This window comes from Mesoplodon mirus, assembly GCF_964341445.2.
Source record: "Mesoplodon mirus genome assembly, contig: HAP1_SCAFFOLD_460, whole genome shotgun sequence".
NCBI lineage: Eukaryota > Metazoa > Chordata > Mammalia > Artiodactyla > Ziphiidae > Mesoplodon > Mesoplodon mirus.
Genome location: NW_028295519.1, coordinates 225,918 through 242,529, shown reverse-complemented (window position 1 = coordinate 242,529; position 16,612 = coordinate 225,918).

Genomic DNA, 16,612 nt, shown 5'->3' with positions numbered 1-16,612 from the left:
CATTCCTCTTACTCAGTCACTTCACTTCCTACGCCTCAGTTTCTCTTCTGTAAAGTGGACATTCAGTAGTAAATTCTCTGTGGAGGTGTCAGTGCAAAACAAAGTGATTATTAGTAACCATGATCATGTCCTGAATACACTGAACACGTCCCTGTTTGCCAACCACCGTGTCAAGTCAGCAGAGACAACAGAAATTAAGAGCTCTCCGCAAAAATTCACACACCCGTGCACCAGGTAACGGACCACAGGTAGACGTTCACTCAGCCTTTCATGTGTCCCTCACGGAGTGCACGCTCTCTCCTAGGCGGGGTGATCACAGACACTTAGCGGCAGTTTAATGACTTTTTAAATGCGTTGATACAACCATGTCTCACTTTTGTTTGGATCAGTCAGCAAACACTTTTTGTAAACCCCATACTCTCCACACCTCCTACCTTTCGCGCCACCCTAGTCTCGAATCTCCTGCCCCTGCTCCTCAGGCTGGGTCCCCATGGGAGGCGGGGCTGCGTGCTGACACACTGAGGAGCGGGCGGAGGTCTTCGATCCCCGCCCACACAGCGCTGCCCACAGGTTTGAACCGCAGTGCGGAGAGCGAAGAGGTCTGAGCCAACATGAGCACGGCATCGAGGGGCCTGCCTAGCTGGGGCCAGTGGCCCTGTGTCTTCTGCCTGCAATGCGGGTCCTGCGCATGCTGCACCTGAGGGGCCGTGAGGCGAGCAGGGGCCACCAGGCAGGTGTGGACATCGTGTCCGCAGCCAGGGTCCCCGAGGCCATGCTGCGGCAATGATCACTTGCTGAATCTGAGCCGCGACAGTGCGGGAATATATAAGGGAAGTGCTGGAGAAAAACAGCAAGCAGGGAAGGGAGATGGAGATGGTTAGATGCTAGGAGGAGGCTGCTAGCTGAAACTAAGTGATCCCTGAGGACTTTCTGGGAAAGATAAAATTTAAGAGGGAGCAAGGAGCATATCTGGGAAGTGAATAGTACAGGTAGAGGGAACAGTCCGATGGAAAGTCAATGAGGCTAGAGTAGGCTGGAGTACCCAAGGAGCAGAAAGGATGGCAGTGTGTGGAAAACAGAGCAAGCAAAGTGGAGAGGAGAAGGAAACAGTCAGACACGAAACAGAGGTCCACATTTCTAGGGCTCTGGAGGCACTTTGAGGACTTTGATTCTTCTGTGAAGAAGCCATTGAAGAGATTTCAGTGACATGATCTGACTTATGTTTAACAGGATCTCTCTGGATGCCATGTTGATTAGAGAGTGTAGGAGAGTAAGGACAAGCCCCAGAAGACCAAGAGTTGATTCAAAGACGTGATTACTCAAACATGGTCCCCCTCCTCAGTGAGGACGCAGAGCAGGAATCGGCAAATCATGGCCACAAATCAAATCAGGCTCTCAGCCTGGATCTGTGGGACTGTGAGCTAATAATGGTTCTCACGTTTAGAAAGCTTGTTGAAGAAGAAAGAGGAGAAGCTACAGAAGCTGTATATGGCCCACAAAGCCTAAGATATTTAAAATCCAGAAAATGCTTTCCAACACCTGATGTAAAGCATGTGGCTCGTAGGAGGTGCTCAACAAAATTTGGAAGAGGAATACAAGTGTCAATTAGTTCCTGAAAACACTGTAAAGTGATAGGTGTCAAGAAACATTTATCCCTTCACCCTTAACCTTCACAAATGATGCCATTTCCATCGAGCTATTGAAAAATATATTCTGGCTTTCAAAACAATAAACCAGGGGCCATTTTATCACATAAGTAAGGTCATAAGCAACTGTCGAGTAAAGTTGAAATAGCAACAAATCAAATAAAAACAAAAAACCTTTTTATAGACTTTTAAGCCTTACAAAGCATTTTCATGTTCATTCTCTAATTTAATCCTCAAATCTACTCCATGAGGTAGTTATTATTTTCCCTTTAGAAATGACCACATATTCCAATCCTCAGTGATTGCCCACGAAAAGCTGAAATCTTGAGTGTCACATCTATTAATGCCAAGGTTGGGTTTTTTTCCCATGGGAACATTGGATGCTAAAATCCACAGGGATTTTCAGCTCAAGATGGCAGACAAGGAAACATATTCACTTTCTGTTCCTCCTGAAACCATATTTAAACAATACTGTAGAAATACCAAACTTAATCAACCAATCAAAGCCAAGACATTTTGGAAGTCATCCACCACAGAAAGATTTCAACACATTTCGAGAAGGCAAACAATGAAATGGAGGAGCCATGAATAAAATAATGAAGAAAAGACTAACCCTAAGTAAGGTCTGCACAAAGCCAGTCAGCTTTGGCTGAGCTCTGGTTGTAGTAAAGGGCAGAGGAAAGAAGAGGGGCTGAAAACAAGGAGACAAAAGTTATTTTAGGTAAAAAAGATCATTTAATGAGCTCCAGGGAACACTCAGCCTGCTGCCATACTAACTCATGAATTACAATGGATTGTTGGTAAGCAAGATGAGAAAACAGGGAAGAAACCAAACAAACAAAAATCAAGACATTGTTTCTTACTGAACTCTCCTCAAATGAGATCGAGGAATTAGGGTTCAATGCCACAGCTGTAAATCATTTCTGCTCTTGGAGAGGTTAGAAAGGGCTTATAATATTTACCCTTTTCTTTCAGACATAATTTAGGTGTGAGCAAAAGCTTTTTGTGTCCTCCAACCCCAAAGTTTATTGGGGATGGAAGTCCAAATTTGCTGTGACATACCATAAAAAGAATCTCACGAGCAGAGGGTCCAACTAATTCTGGAATATATGAATTATGCCCAGTGTTATTTTCCATACACTTTGAACAAAACTATAGAAATACATTTTGACTGATCTATACGATTCTGGGTTCTGAAACTTCTACATGTCACCTGTGTGATACATAACACACAATGTCAGCCCCAGGAGAGAGAAAACACTCCAATGAAGCAAGCCAAAGACACAAGTTTTAAACAAGGTCAAGTGATGTGTAGACCATCAGCTTCCAGCTCCTGAATAACAACACATGTTTCCCTCGTCCTAGACACCCAAGAGTACGTCTCCTCTCTTGGGCATAAGAATCTCTCGAGTTACATATGTGTAATAAAGAGTGGACCCAGCTGGCCTACTCACAATGACCAAATTGTGTTGATCGTACTTTAAACCAATACATCGCTCCACGCTGAAGTTGCAATAAAGGATATATTGGCTTTCTAGACATGAATGAGACGCCTTGCTGGATATACTCCAGGAAGGCCAGAGAAACTGGCTTCTAATCCATACGGAACAATTCACTGGTGAATTTCTTTCAGGATAGCCCATGATTTATCTAGACTACAATCTTTACATATCTGGATCCTTCAAACTAGACAAAGGGAAAATCCGGCTTTCAAGCCTCAGTTAGACATGTGGAATGGCAGCACCAATGGTAGCACCAGCTGACAACCGGTGGTCCCTGACCTGTATCTTCTGAGATTAGAACACAGTGCGGTGGATGACCAATTCATGTGTTGAACAGAAGAAGACCTCCCACAGGGCAGTGTAGCTGTTCGTTACAGGTATGGCACTTAGGGCTAAGTACCATAAGGACTACAAGAAAAAATGAAAAACAAGGAACACATGAAGCATATATGGTAAGGGGGCACCACAGTCCAGAACACGAGCTCTGGAATCACACAGGCTTGCTTCGAATCCCGGCTAAGCCACTACCATCTGTATACCCTGAAGAACAGTGCAAGGTTTAAATGTTGTCTGACCAAATTTCAAAAGAGAAGTGAAGAAAGAACCTACCTGCCAGGAAGGGACATCGTGGGGTGCAGCATGCAGTCGGATCAGGGCTCTGCATCTCCTGCTCAGAAACCTTCGCCACCTGGCTCACGGTGATGCTGGCAGCTGAGCAGCCCTGGAGAAGGCGATCCTGTCTCCAGGCCTCGCAGAGAAGCTGGGGAGGTCCCCGGAGGAGGTGGCCCACACCCTGGCAAGCTCTGGGTGCCTCCTGCCCTCAGCTCTGAGCAGCCTCTGGCCTCTGGGCCCCGTAGTGGGGAAGGGCTGGCCGATACATACGCGCAGCTGAGGGGCCTGCAGAGCCGGTGCCCAGGCAGGGTGAGCTCTGAAGGAGAAGGCTTCCACAGTCCCCAACAGTCTCTGCATGGTGGCCCATCCCGTGACAAACACCTGCCACCCACAGCGAGAAGACCCAGCCACTAGAAAATCCACAAGGGGCCCGCCTTTTGCCTTTGGGCTGGGGTTTCTCCACCAGCTGGGCTCGCATGTGCCCCCTGACTCACCCCCTGCCCCGCCCGCCCTTTCTCTGTGACACGTACAATGGACATGTCACAGAGGCAGGCGGAGCCGTCAGATATAAAAGGAGTGAGAAGCTCTCCCACTGTCACTCTCTGCTCTCAGATCAGGCACGCAGCAGCTCTGATATGGAACCCATGGACACCACACCTCCTTCCCACGCCATCATCTACCATTCTGCTCCTGTTTTCCCCAGCACCCCATTTACGCCTTTGCCGGGCATCGGTGCTTCAGCAGGCAGCACGTCTGACCCTGAACCTATGGACACCATGCCTCCTTCCCACGCCGTCATCTTCCGTTCTGCTCCTGTTTTCTCCAGCACCCCATTTACGGCTTTGGCGGGCATCGGTGCTTCAGCAGGCAGCACCTCAGACCCCGAACCTATGGACACCACACCTCCTTCCCACGCCATCATCTTCCATTCTGCTCCTGCTTTCTCCAGCACCCGTTCACGGCTTTGGCGGTCACGGCGTTGACGGGCATCGGTGCTTCGGCAGGCAGCACGTCTCACACCAAAGCTACAGACGCCTCACCTCCTTTACAGGCTGACAAGACCCAACAGATAGACCAACACTTCAAAGTTATGACACAAAGTTGAGTAAGGTATACATTTGCAATTTCATTTATTATTATTAAAAAGCACAACTGTAGTGCTTAGACTATAACAAGCACTATTCTAAGTTCTTACCAAATATTAACCCACATATTCCTCATAATGGCAACCCTATAGGCAGGTAATGTTCTTTTTTTTGTGTGGTACGCAGGCCTCTCACTGTCGTGGCCTCTCCCGCTACCGATCACAGGCTCTGGACGTGCGGGCTCAGCGGCCATGGCTCACGGGCCCAACCGCTCCACGGCATGTGGGATCCTCCTGGACCGGGGCATGAACCCGTGCCCCCTGCATCAGCAGGCGGACTCCCAACCACTGCACCACTATGGAAGCCCGGCAGGTCATATTCGTAATATTCACTTTTGGGGGGGAAACTGAGGCCCAGAGACGTTGAATAGCTTGCCTAATGCCACACAGTAAGTAGGTGGCAAAAACCCAGGAGTAAAACCAGACCGTCTAGACTTTCATCCCTTTGCTGTGTCACCTTATTATAAGTTGTGGTTAGGGAAGGGACTAAATTGGCAAGACTCTGAACTCAAAGGAGAAGGGAGAAATGAGACAATGAGTGATCCTAGAAACTAGAGAAGATTTAGGCTCAGAAATTTCTGATGATGAGACCCGGAAGATCAAGAACTTGGTTGGAATACTAACTTGGGGTAGTATCTGAATCCATTGAGAAATGGTTTTGTTTTGTGTAAAATATAGAAAGGCCAGTTGGATGAAGATTAATGAAGAAAAAAGAAGGAAGGAAAAGGAAAAGGTGCCTTAAGTGAGACATAACCACTTCACTCTAAGTACTAGGGGTGTGGTCCTGTGGGAGAGGATGGAGCTCTCTCTACCAGGTTTGTCACCAGGATGAACAAGGAGAAACATGGCAAGCATTGTACTCGTTTTGATGATCCCTCAAAACCACGGCTTCAGTTTCCAAGAATGACCTACGGTAGCAAAACTACTGTGTGTCAGACATGCCACTAAGTGTGTTTCCAGTCACACATTTTAATTGGAGGAAAGGATCAATAGTCTATCTACCTCAGATCACACAGAGGGTGGGGGAGCCCGTTTTTAAACCATCTGCCTCCAATTCCAGGTGCCAGGAGCCAGACTCAGCCTACAGGTCTCTTCTGCTCACCTGGAAGTGAAACCATGCGTCATGATTAGTGAAATCCTGTCTTCACTCATCAAGGTACCTTGAATACTTGCACGTCCTCCAAGTAGCATGTAGCATAAGCAAAACGATGTTTGCCCCGGTATCGTCCAGGAACTTGGAATCAGCTGTGCCTAGGTAGGCGGAGCTGGTTTAGAGTGGAGAGGACCACCGATCTTCCACCTGGGCAAGTGCCTTTTGGCCTTCTGCCATCAGAGGGCCAAAAACTCCAGCCTGAGAATGTGCTGAGACCTGTAGCCTATTACACCAGCTCAGAACAATGAGGAGCACATCTTTGTCCAATCACCTTGCCTCAAGCTCCCCATGACCCATACTGCCCTGCTTCTTTATTCTTTATCCCACAGATACCCCAAGCCCCTTGCTTTCGGGAAGGAGGATTGGAGACCTATTTTCACGTCACTTCCTCGCATGGCTGCCCTGTGAATAAACCTCCTCTTTGCTGCAAACCTCAGCATCTCAGTGTTTTGGCTTGCTGCGCCTCAGACACAATGGTTGGGAGCAGTGGTAAAGGTCCCTTGCCTGTAAGGGAAGCTGGTGCCTAGTAGTCACTTTGTGGATGTTTTCTCCTCCCGGGGGGCAGACGTCCTGCTCTTCCAGAAAGGGAGAAATGCAGGACCTGGACGGTTGACCTCAGCATCACCGTCACCTAGGAGCTTCTTAGCAGGACAGAATCCAGGCCCCACACAGAACTACTGAATACCAGCCTGCATTTAACAAGATCCCCAAGGGAGGCACATCCATGTGAAATTTGGAGAGGCAACAAGCTGTCATCCTCTTCTCCGCAGCTAATGAAAACCAAGCAAAGATTCATCCCAAGCCTACTCTGCCTCAGTCAATTGGATATCATATGAGCTCATTTAATCCTCCCCAGAACCTGCAAATGAGACTGCACATGCCACGGAGCAACTAAGACCGTGCGCCACAACTACCGAGCCTGCGCTCTAGAGCCCGTGAACCAAAACTACTGAAGCCCACACACCTACACTCCATGCTCAGCAACAACGAGAAGCCACCCCAATGAGAAGCCTGTGCACTGCAACAAAGAGTAGCCCCCGCTCACTGCAACTAGAGAAAGCCCGCACACAGCAATGAAGAGCCTATGCAGCCAAAAATAAATAAATAAATAAACCTGTTAAAAAATAAAGCGTGTTTTAGTAACTTACTAAAAGGCACACAATCAGTCAATCTGAGCAAGAATTCAATCCCAAATCTGTCACACCGAAGTTTAAGCTAGTACTTGAGATTAATAAAAACAGCACTAAATTAAAAGTTCAGAGATACTTTTTATTTCATACACTTTCACTAACACTCTTTGGAGATAAATCATTTCATTTATATGGGCCTTAGTTTTTACAACTATAACAGTTGGAAGCTTGACTAGATGATCTGTATGTAGTTTTCCAATTCTAAAATGTTCCACTAATTTGGATTCCTACAATAATTGCTCTTGCAATACATGCATGCTGCCACCAAGTAGCAGTAGAGACTACTAGTTCCTTTTTTATCCCTAGTGGGGAGTGCATTTTGACATCAGACTTATCCGTCAATAGTACAACCTGTTAGTGTAACTATAAAATAACAGAATAATCTGGTATTCTCTCCTGCAAAGCAGAAGCTTTACATTGTGTCTGTGAGTCGTATCAGAATCACCGGTAGGTTTTGACACACAGAGGAAATCCAGGACCCACTGAATGAGAATCTTCAGAGACAGGACTTGGGCTTCTGGATTCTGGGGCTCCCATCATTTGTATATTTTATTTCATTTTATTTTTTGCCTATGTACAATATTAGTCACATCCTTTGGAATCTTTAAAAGTTTCTTTTTGTTTTAAATTTTAGAATATTCCATAATCTTCACCTACTTTTCATAAGGTGTTATCTGTTATGTTTATTCGATCTTGTGCTTCTCCTGGTTAAGATTTCATTTTTTTTTTTTCCGGGGCACTGCCTCATGTCTTGAAGGATCTTATTTCCCTGACCTGGGATTGGACCCCAGGGCCCCAGCAGTGAAAGCGCCAAGTTCTAACCACTAGAAAACCAGGGAATTCCCAAGGCTTCGTTTAAAATGACTTCTTTTCCCACTCTAATTCATTCCTGGGATGGAGTTCATGTTTGAACATTAAAGCAACCTGGCATTACCAAAATAAAGCTACTTTGATTCTGATATATGATTGTTTTACATACCATGGGTACAGTTTGTGCTTCTGTTTACACATTTTGCATGCATTTTCAAAAGAGAAACTGGCCTGTGATTCTATTCTTGTAATATTCTTTATAGATTTTGTTTTGTTTTGTTTTTAAGATCCTATACTTTATTTTTTATTTATTTATTTGTGGCTGCATTGGGTCTTCATTGTTGCACGCGAGCTTTCTCTAGTTGTTGTGAGCGGGGGGCTATTCTTTGTTGTGGTGAGTAGGCTTCTCCTTGCGGTGGCCTGTCTTGTTGTGGAGCATGGGTTCTAGGCATGCAGGCTTCAGTAGTTGCGGCACACGGGCTCAGCAGTTGTGGCCCGCAGGCTCCAGAGTGCAGGCTCAGCAGTTGTGGCACGTGGGCGTAGCTGCTCCACGGCATGTGGGATCTTCCCCCACAAGGGCTCGAACCCGTGTCCCCTGCATTGGGAGGTGGATTCTTAACCACTGCACCATCAGGGAAGCCCTTCTTTTTACTTTTGATCTGAAGCTTATGTTGGCCTTATAAATACTTTGAGCAATATATAGTTTTCTGTTTCCTGGAAGATTTTTATGTAAGATTACCAATACTTCTTCCCTAAATATTTGGAAGAAGTTACGTGGAAACCCATTTATCCCTGGAAATCATTTTCTGTAAAGGTACTTAACTATACAAACAACTTTTTGAGTAGATACAGGTGTTTTAGATATTTTTTCTTTGTTGGGTTAGTCTTGTTAGGTTGCATTTGTTAAGAATGTGTAATTTTGGATGAATTTTCAAATTTATAACTATAAAATTATCATAATTTTAACAGCTTTATTGGGATGTAATTTACATACCATAATTTCAACTCTTTTATGTATACAATTCAGTGGTTCTTAGTGTAACCACTAAAAGACTTGTGGAACCATCACGACAGTCCAATTGTAGATTTTTGTCCCCTCACAAAAAACCCATTACACATTAACAAGGTTTTTTCATTCTCCTCAACCCTCTCAGCCCTAGGCAACCACTAATCGACTTCCTGTCTCTACAGATTGGCTATTCTGGGCACTTCATATAAATGGCACCATACAATATGTGATCTTTTGTGATTGGCTGCTTTAACTTTACATAATGCTTTCATGGTTCATTCATGTTGTAACATGGATCAATATTTCATGCCTTTTTAGAGCTGAATGCTATTCTATTGTACGGCTATTCCACATTTTGTTTCTTCATTTATCAGATTGACATTTGAATTATTTCCACCTTTTGTTTTTAGAAATAGGTTTCCCTGAACATTCACGTACAAGCTTTTGTGCAGACATAAGTTTTCATTTCTCTTAGGTATATATTTAGTAATGGAACTGCTGGGTCATAGGGTAACTCGATGTTTAACACTTGTAGGAACCCTCAAGCTGTTTTGTAAAATGGCCGCGCCATTTTACATTCCCACCAGCAATGTATGTGGCTTTTAATCTTTTTTCTTACAGCCTAGCATGTCGTCTATGCTGGGAAACGTTTCACATGTAGTTGAGCAGGATGAGCATTTTACTGTTCGGTTGAGTATTCTCTAGACATTTAGTAGGTCTTGTTAATTCACAGTCTTGTCCAAGTCTTCTATATCGTTGTTGATCTTCTGCCTAATTGTTCTATCCATTATTGACCGTGGAGTACTGAAGCCTCTACCTAATATTGTGCAATTATCTATTTCTTCCTTCAATTCTTCATGGGTGTTGGTATTTTCTTCTTCATGTACTTTGGTTTTATCTTATTCAGGGCAAATATGTTAAAAATTTTGGTATCTTCCCTTTTTTATCATAAAATGTCCCTTCTCATATCTAGTAACTCTTTTGTTTGTTTTAAAGTCTATACTTTCTGGTATTAGTATAGCCACTTCAGCATGCTTATGGTTGCTATTTGCATGCACCTCTTATGTTTCACTGAACTTTGTGAGAAGGCAGGGCCTGGGAGCTGCAGCCTCACACTTGGGCTCCAGAGGAAGATGTGTGTGACAGACCTCAAACTGACCCAAAACACGGAGCAAAACCAGCCATCTAGAGGTCTAAAAGAGAGCCACTGCAGCTACTAGCCCATAGGTCCAAGGAAAATAAATTCTTGTTTATGTAACTGAGTTTTGGGGCGATTTCTTCCAAAGCATTATCACAGCAAGAGCTGACTAACACCACATCCTCCAAATCATTGTTATGTAAATGGCTGCCACCAGGCCTACATGTAAGGTAATTGTGTACTCAAAATGTGAGAATTCTTGAACTCTTGGTGCCTCTCCAACACAATGTACATGGCTAAATTTCCGCCAGTAAGTTCACTAATATACCACAAAGATCTCCCTAAACTTTTATTAAATGCAATGCAAAGTTCTTTCTTTTCATTTTCTGCTTTGGCATAGTTAAAATGCTTTTTATCCATGTAAATCGGCTCTTGCTCTTTGGCTTCTGTGGTTAGAGTCTTTTGAACTCTTTGGCTTTTCAGCTCCTAGGCTGTAACGTTTGAATCAGCAAATGCCCCAAGGAGAAAAGCTGCAGCAAATGTCAAGCTTGCGTCTGTGTTTCCCTTCTCTCCACAACTTGGCCCACATATCTTGGTGTCTCTCCAACATTCAGATGCCAGAGAACACATGTGTTCTTACTTTATCCAGGTTTTCTAAAATTTCTTTAGACTTCACCTGATCTTATGTTATTATTGAACTATCATCTCAATTACCACTAGGAAGAAAATTTACAATGTTTGAGAGAAAAGGGAACCCTGGTACACTGTTGGTAGGGATGTAAACTGGTGCAGCCACTGTGGAAAACAGTATGGAGGGTTCTCCAAAACCTAAAAAGAGAACTACTATATGACCTTGCAACTCCACTCTTAGGTATAAATCTGAAAAAACCAAAAACACGTGTTCTCAATAACATGTACTGGAAAAGATACATGCACCCCAATGTTCGCAGCATCCTTGTGTACAATTACCAAGATATGGAAGCAACCTAAGTGTCATCAAGAGATGAATAGATAAAGAAGATGTGGTACATATAACCAATGGCATACTACTCAGCCTTACAAAAGAACAAAACTTTGCCATTTGCAGCAACATAGATGGCCTTGGAGGGCATTGTGGTAAGGGAAATAAGTCAAACAGAAACAAATACTGTAGGATATCACCTATATATGGAATCTCAAAAATACAACTATCTATCAAATATAACAAAACAGAAGGAGAGTTACAGATATAGAGAACAAACTAATGGTTGCCAGCACAGAGGGGGAGGAGGGGGCAATACAGGGGTCGGGAAGTGAGAGATATAAACTACTAGGTCCACAATAGGCTCAAGGATGTATTGTACAACACAGGGAATATAGGCAATATTTTGTAATAACTGTAAATGTAAAGTAACCTTTAAAAAGTATATAAACATGTTTTTAAAAGAAATCATACTGAAAATTGGAAACAATTTAAATATCCATCAACAGGAGAAAGCACATATGAATTATTGTATTTCCGTACATGGGAATCCTACATAGCGAGGAAAGTACGTGAACTAGACAGATCTTTACGTGTCAGCATGCATGAACCTAGCAAAGATAACACTAAATAAAGCAAGTAAGAAGACAAAATATAGAATACTATATGCGGTTTATGAATACTTAAAAATGTAGCATAAATAGAAAGATGTCCGTGTCAGTGATGGAGACCAAGTTCAGAAGAGTGGTTACCCAGGGTCAACTGGGGAGTGGCTGTGTTTGGGAAAGTGGTCACACCAGACTCTTCAACAGGAATGGAAATGTTTCAGTTCACATGCTGGCTGGAAGACAGAGGAGTGTCTGCGATGTTATAATGTGAGCATCTAGGGGATCTGATGCGCGGGAGATGGTAGAGGGTGGAGGCATCCAGAAGGTGGTGGTAGAAGAGGAACGTTGTACACAGAACGCCTAAGGCCTGACCAGAGGACAACCACTGTTCTAGAAACTGGACACAAATCCAACTTCTACGGCCAGCCCTAAAAGACAAACTGAGGCATATTTAAAATTTTAAGACTTTATGTGAGCAAAATTAGATTCAATTCAGGCACCACCAAAGTGGAAGCGGTGAGGAGCACTCCAGCCACAGGAGCTGCAGAGATGCTTATTTTAAAAGAGCAGAAGCAAAGCAAGGTAATGACTGATTTGCTATAGCTTTAAAGCCTAGTTGGTGGTTTGTGACTGGCTGTCCTCAGCGGTGTCCATCACCCTGAGCCGTTGACAGGCTTAGATTTTCCTTGCTTTACATAGGCGGCCGCATCACTAGAGCCACCACAGTCTAACGGCCCCCTGCAGGGTTAATTTACTAACACCAATTGTCTGAGTCATTCCTCTTACTCATCAATTCACTTCCTACGCCTCAGTTTCTCTTCTGTAAAGTGGACATTCAGTAGTAAATTCTCTGTGGAGGTGTCAGCGCAAAACAAAGTGATTATTAGTAACCATGATCATGTCCTGAATACACTGAACACGTCACTGTTTGCCAACCACCGTGTCAAGTCAGCAGAGACAACAGAAATTAAGAGCTCTCCGCAAAAATTCACACACCCGTGCACCAGGTAACGGACCACAGGTAGACGTTCACTCAGCCTTTCATGTGTCCCTCACGGAGTGCACGCTCTCTCCTAGGCGGGGTGATCACAGACACTTAGCGGCAGTTTAATGACTTTTTAAATGCGTTGATACAACCATGTCTCACTTTTGTTTGGATCAGTCAGCAAACACTTTTTGTAAACCCCATACTCTCCACACCTCCTACCTTTCGCGCCACCCTAGTCTCGAATCTCCTGCCCCTGCTCCTCAGGCTGGCTCCCCATGGGAGGCGGGGCTGCGTGCTGACACACTGAGGAGCGGGCGGAGGTCTTCGATCCCCGCCCACACAGCGCTGCCCACAGGTTTGAACCGCAGCGCGGAGAGCGAAGAGGTCTGAGCCAACATGAGCACGGCATCGAGGGGCCTGCCTAGCTGGGGCCAGTGGCCCTGTGTCTTCTGCCTGCAATGTGGGTCCTGCGCATGCTGCACCTGAGGGGCCGTGAGGCGAGCAGGGGCCACCAGGCAGGTGTGGACATCGTGTCCGCAGCCAGGGTCCCCGAGGCCATGCTGCGGCAATGATCACTTGCTGAATCTGAGCCGCGACAGTGCGGGCGTATATAAGGGAAGTGCTGGAGAAAAACAGCAAGCAGGGAAGGGAGATGGAGATGGTTAGATGCTAGGAGGAGGCTGCTAGCTGAAACTAAGTGATCCCTGAGGACTTTCTGGGGAAGATAAAATTTAAGAGGGAGCAAGGAGCATATCTGGGAAGTGAATAGTACAGGTAGAGGGAACAGTCCGATGGAAAGTCAATGAGGCTAGAGTAGGCTGGAGTACCCAAGGAGCAGAAAGGATGGCAGTGTGTGGAAAACAGAGCAAGCAAAGTGGAGAGGAGAAGGAAACAGTCAGACACGAAACAGAGGTCCACATTTCTAGGGCTCTGGAGGCACTTTGAGGACTTTGATTCTTCTGTGAAGAAGCCATTGAAGAGATTTCAGTGACATGATCTGACTTATGTTTTAACAGGATCTCTCTGGATGCCATGTTGATTAGAGAGTGTAGGAGAGTAAGGACAAGCCCCAGAAGACCAAGAGTTGATTCAAAGAAGTGATTACTCAAACATGGTCCCCCTCCTCAGTGAGGACGCAGAGCAGGAATCGGCAAATCATGGCCACAAATCAAATCAGGCTCTCAGCCTGGATCTGTGGGACTGTGAGCTAATAATGGTTCTCACGTTTAGAAAGCTTGTTGAAGAAGAAAGAGGAGAAGCTACAGAAGCTGTATATGGCCCACAAAGCCTAAGATATTTAAAATCCAGAAAATGCTTTCCAACACCTGACGTAAAGCATGTGGCTCGTAGGAGGTGCTCAACAAAATTTGGAAGAGGAATACAAGTGTCAATTAGTTCCTGAAAACACTGTAAAGTGATAGGTGTCAAGAAACATTTATCCCTTCACCCTTAACCTTCACAAATGATGCCATTTCCATCGAGCTATTGAAAAATATATTCTGGCTTTCAAAACAATAAACCAGGGGCCATTTTATCACATAAGTAAGGTCATAAGCAACTGTCGAGTAAAGTTGAAATAGCAACAAATCAAATAAAAACAAAAAACCTTTTTATAGACTTTTAAGCCTTACAAAGCATTTTCATGTTCATTCTCTAATTTAATCCTCAAATCTACTCCATGAGGTAGTTATTATTTTCCCTTTAGAAATGACCACATATTCCAATCCTCAGTGATTGCCCACGAAAAGCTGAAATCTTGAGTGTCACATCTATTAATGCCAAGGTTGGGTTTTTTTCCCATGGGAACATTGGATGCTAAAATCCACAGGGATTTTCAGCTCAAGATGGCAGACAAGGAAACATATTCACTTTCTGTTCCTCCTGAAACCATATTTAAACAATACTGTAGAAATACCAAACTTAATCAACCAATCAAAGCCAAGACATTTTGGAAGTCATCCACCACAGAAAGATTTCAACACATTTCGAGAAGGCAAACAATGAAATGGAGGAGCCATGAATAAAATAATGAAGAAAAGACTAACCCTAAGTAAGGTCTGCACAAAGCCAGTCAGCTTTGGCTGAGCTCTGGTTGTAGTAAAGGGCAGAGGAAAGAAGAGGGGCTGAAAACAAGGAGACAAAAGTTATTTTAGGAAAAAAAGATCATTTAATGAGCTCCAGGGAACACTCAGCCTGCTGCCATACTAACTCATGAATTACAATGGATTGTTGGTAAGCAAGATGAGAAAACAGGGAAGAAACCAAACAAACAAAAATCAAGACATTGTTTCTTACTGAACTCTCCTCAAATGAGATCGAGGAATTAGGGTTCAATGCCACAGCTGTAAATCATTTCTGCTCTTGGAGAGGTTAGAAAGGGCTTATAATATTTACCCTTTTCTTTCAGACATAATTTAGGTGTGAGCAAAAGCTTTTTGTGTCCTCCAACCCCAAAGTTTATTGGGGATGGAAGTCCAAATTTGCTGTGACATACCATAAAAAGAATCTCATGAGCAGAGGGTCCAACGAATTCTGGAATATATGAATTATGCCCAGTGTTATTTTCCATACACTTTGAACAAAACTATAGAAATACATTTTGACTGATCTATACGATTCTGGGTTCTGAAACTTCTACATGTCACCTGTGTGATACATAACACACAATGTCAGCCTCAGGAGATAGAAAACACTCCAATGAAGCAAGCCAAAGACACAAGTTTTAAACAAGGTCAAGTGATGTGTAGACCATCAGCTTCCAGCTCCTGAATAACAACACATGTTTCCCTCGTCCTAGATACCCAAGAGTACGTCTCCTCTCTTGGGCATAAGAATCTCTCGAGTTACATATGTGTAATAAAGAGTGGACCCAGCTGGCCTACTCACAATGACCAAATTGTGTTGATCATACTTTAAACCAATACATCGCTCCACGCTGAAGTTGCAATAAAGGATATATTGGCTTTCTAGACATGAATGAGACGCCTTGCTGGATATACTCCAGGAAGGCCAGAGAAACTGGCTTCTAATCCATACGGAACAATTCACTGGTGAATTTCTTTCAGGATAGCCCATGATTTATCTAGACTACAATCTTTACATATCTGGATCCTTCAAACTAGACAAAGGGAAAATCCGGCCTTCAAGCCTCAGTTAGACATGTGGAATGGCAGCGCCAATGGTAGCACCAGCTGACAACTGGTGGTCCCTGACCTGTATCTTCTGAGATTAGAACACAGTGCGGTGGATGACCAATTCATGTGTTGAACAGAAGAAGACCTCCCACAGGGCAGTGTAGCTGTTCGTTACAGGTATGGCACTTAGGGCTAAGTACCATAAGGACTACAAGAAAAATTGAAAAACAAGGAAGACATGAAGCATATATGATAAGGGGGCACCACAGTCCAGAACACGAGCTCTGGAATCACACAGGCTTGCTTCGAATCCCGGCTAAGCCACTACCATCTGTATACCCTGAAGAACAGTGCAAGGTTTAAATGTTGTCTGACCAAATTTCAAAAGAGAAGTGAAGAAAGAACCTACCTGCCAGGAAGGGACATCGTGGGGTGCAGCATGCAGTCGGATCAGGGCTCTGCATCTCCTGCTCAGAAACCTTCGCCACCTGGCTCACGGTGATGCTGGCAGCTGAGCAGCCCTGGAGAAGGCGATCCTGTCTCCAGGCCTCGCAGAGAAGCTGGGGAGGTCCCCGGAGGAGGTGGCCCACACCCTGGCAAGCTCTGGGTGCCTCCTGCCCTCAGCTCTGAGCAGCCTCTGGCCTCTGGGCCCCGTAGTGGGGAAGGGCTGGCCGATACATACGCGCAGCTGAGGGGCCTGCAGAGCCGGTGCCCAGG